The sequence below is a fragment of the Balaenoptera musculus genome, chromosome 2, assembly GCF_009873245.2.
Source record: "Balaenoptera musculus isolate JJ_BM4_2016_0621 chromosome 2, mBalMus1.pri.v3, whole genome shotgun sequence".
NCBI classification, from domain to species: Eukaryota; Metazoa; Chordata; class Mammalia; order Artiodactyla; family Balaenopteridae; genus Balaenoptera; species Balaenoptera musculus.
Window position 1 is genome coordinate 99,307,519 of NC_045786.1, and position 3,749 is coordinate 99,311,267.

A 3,749-nucleotide genomic window follows, 5' to 3' on the forward strand; every position below is an offset into this window, starting at 1 on the left:
ATTAGTGTTGTATGGTCTCCTTGTAGGAACCCCAAAGACTAGTGTCATTTTCCAACTGAACACGATTTTGGAGAACTTAACACCATTTTGGATGCTACGAATGAAAATAATTTGCAATGGAAAGAGCATGAAATGGTAGTTGTAGTCCTTGTTTTCTACAAACTAGCTCTGTAGTCTTGGCCATCATACCCTTCCTGTGAAATGACTGGGTTAGGCTTGGATTAATTGTTCTCAAACTTTTGTGTGCCAGGCAGATGAAAATTTCCTGACCCAACCTGAGAGATTTTAATTCAGGAGGTCTGGAGTGGGTCTCAGCATTTTTCCATAAGCATACTGAGAAATGGAATATTGCCTGCCATATCAGTAAAAAAAGGATGTCACAATCATCAGAGATTGCAGCCACCAGCCAAGGTGAGTTTGTGAGCCCTGAGGGAACTTGGGAAGGAAACAAAGAATACCTGCCATCTCGTAGCCATCAGACTGCAGCCACTCCCCACGGTGAGCCCTGAGAAAACACAGGATACTGGCCCCAGTTAGCTGAGGTGCATATCAAAGGAATGATTTCAGTGAGCCCAGACTCTTGCCTCTTCCCATACATAGAAAAGCGCTAAATTCCTTAACATGACATATCTGGTCTTCTTTAATTAACAATAATCTTTTGATGTTCAGACTACCTGCCCTTTGTTGCAAAACTCCTATATATTCTGGCTCCCGCACTTGCCTCCTTCAGCAGTTCTCTCAGGGTTACTTGAGATGCTGCCTCCTGAGCTTGAAGTCCTAAAAATCCTGCTGAATAAAACATAACTCTCAACTTTCAGGTTGTGCATAATTTTTTAGTCGACAATACTATAACCAGGTGACTTAGAAAGAGTCCGTAAACCACACTTTTAGAAAACTGGGCAAGATGTTCATTTATTATGTCCATCATTCCACAAACATTTATTGAGCATCTACTATGTGCTCTGCTATGTGTTCTAGAGCCTGGTGATAACAGCCATGAACAAAATAAACCCATCTCTGGTCTCCTGGAGCTTCATTCAAAAGTGTGTGTGTGTGTGTGTGCATGTATGTGTGTAGACCCTAACTTTGCTCACTCCCTCCTTGGTCCCTGCTCCCAGTATCCCTGAGGGATTGCTGGGTGGGGGCAGCCCCAAAGAGTAGGAGTCTGAGGGGGAGAAGGTCTGCAGATCTAAATGTCCCAGACCCACCCGAATCGAAAATCGGGAGGAGGAGGAGACAGCAGAATAGGTCCAGGAGCAATGGTGTCCAAAGAAGAACAAGCAGTAAAAAAACTCAACATGGAAAATGCCCAGCAGGAGAACGAAGGAGGGAACTGGGGCCCTGTGCAGAGTGGAGAGGAATCACGTCATTTGGGAGGGGGCTTAGGCCAGAAGCCTGGAGGAAATGTAAGGCTGGGGCGGGGCTAGGCGACTTGTCCCTAATTTTCTATGGGCCATGCCTGACAGGCACATTGATCACAATGAAGTGGGAGAGGATGTAGACAAGTACGTAGGGCAGATGATGGAAATCAGGAGAAAGACTAGGGAGCAGCAAATGTGCGCTTCCAAACTGCTGAGCCCGACAGTCATTATGTATGACTTCTGCCTTAAACCTTGAATCCTAAATTTTCCCCTGAGGTTAACAATGTGGCCTCTGCTCTATAAGTTTGTAATTTTGTGATTACTTTTTCTGTAAATCTTTTGGTGTTTCTACTTACCAGTTTCTAATTGAATATTGTTTTGTCTCAGTGTAAAAGTTTCTGTCCAGCAGGGCAATTTCACCCAGTTATAGGAAAAAAATATTCTTCTCATAATATGAAATTGATGAAGCAGTTTAAAAAGCAAAAAAAAGTGTGTGTGTGTGTGTGTGTGTGCCCGCGTATGTGCCTGACAAGAGACACAAACAACAAAACCCATAAAAAAAAATCTATAGTGTCAGGTGACGCTAAGTGCGAAAGAGAAAACTGAAGAAAGGATGGGGCATAGAGGGCTGAGCAGGTGGGGTGGTGGTGATTGGGGTTGTAACCATGGAGACCCACTGAGATGGTGGATGTATGAGGAGAGAGGGAGTGAGAGATGAAACTGCCTGGGAGAAGAGCATTCCAAACAGAGGGAAAAGGCTCTGAGGAGGGGCCTGCCTGGCATGCTGGAGGAAGGGCGAGGAGTGTAGTGACAGGAGATGTGGTGGGAGCTCCTGAGAGGCCAGATCACACGGTGCTTGGTAGGTCATCTTAGAGTCTTAGGTTTTACTCTGAGCAGAATCAGAGGCCAACGGAGGGAGAAGAGACATGGTTTATTCTACTCTTCGGAAGATTCACTCCCTAAGGGAGGAAATAGGCATGTGCTAAGTGCTTGATGTGTGTAAAGCTGATTTACTTCTAGCAACAAAGAGCTTTAACATTCTATTCCCTATTGGCTGTCTGAGTTGGTGAAAAATGTTTTAAAAATTGATCTTGTTCTGTTCTTTGTCTTTCCTGCTTTTACTGTTTACGTGACTTACTTGTTCTCAACAATTTACAATTTCCTGACCTTTTTTCAGCAGGGGTGTGGTAGGATGGGAGGGACGAAGGCCAGTCTTTCTTGCTTCCTGACATTTCCTTCCTTGTGGATGGACATATGTTCAGCCAGCACGGTGGGGCTGGGGATGTTTTACCGTGTAGGATGAGGGTGTGGAGGGAGGAGGTGGGCATTTCTCTCTCTGCTTCCTGCCCTCAGGCAGTGTTCATTCTTCTCTGTTCCTCCAGGCACTAAAGTTTTAGGGGCAGGCTTCTACCTGGGAAGGTCTGTGGTGGTTTAGCACTGTTTGAACCCTTAGCAGTGGGTCTAATTTGGGGATGAGCCTTCAGAGCATGTAGCTCTCATACCTCTGTACATATAACAAGGGCCAACATCAGCTTATCCATAACAAAAGTGAGGTTTGGCTTCCAACCACCTTATTTATTGTCTCTATCCTTTTTGATCATAAGGTAGAAAAGAGCTGTAATACTTGGGTCATCTCAAGGCCTAGAGGTACTCTTTGCAGCACTTCTCTCAGTTCTTAGAACAGTGTTAATGAGGTTTTATTCCAAGTTTTTGTTTTTGTTTTTGTTTTAGATAAAAGAAGCTTGCTGGCTGGTCATTCACAAAAATTACAGTAGGTGGCAGACACATTCTATCAAAATCAACTTTCACAGCAGTTCTATTAAGGAACTAGTCAATTTTTTGCAATGGCCCATTAGAAACCAGATTGTCTTCGCTCAGGCTGTTAGAACAAAACCATAGATTGGGCGGCTTTTTTTTTTTAATTAAAGTTATATGTTTAATTTAATCCTTATTTAAATCCAGACTTTGAGGCAAAATTTAATCATTACCTATTCTCCCCACGACAAGGCAGCTCTAGCTACTGGGAACATTCAAACTCCCTTTAAATAAAATGTTTATTTTCATCTCATTATAAAAGCATAATAATTTTTTAAAAATTTTAATTTTTTAGGGAGAGAACAATCACCTATATTCCCACCAATCATCACTGTTAACATTTTGATAAGTACATATCCAATGTTTTTGCTATTCACATCAGTCTTTTATATGGTTACATGGTTAATTACCATGCTTACTTTTGTTTTTAAATTAGTATTTAATAAGCTTTATAGAGTCCGTTATATAGTGAAACTGAATCAAACTAAATAGTTCTCCCAGTTGAAGGATTCAAGGCTGAGTTCTGCTTTGCTCGTTAAAAGTAAATTATAAGACCTGACAGTGACATCTTAC

General features: G+C 42.4%; 1 pseudogene; it reads left to right on the forward strand.

Annotated features, from left to right (window-relative positions):
- Positions 1 to 1,259: 1,259 nt before the first annotated feature.
- Positions 1,260 to 1,598, forward strand: LOC118889860 (annotated as a pseudogene).
- Positions 1,599 to 3,749: the final 2,151 nt, after the last annotated feature.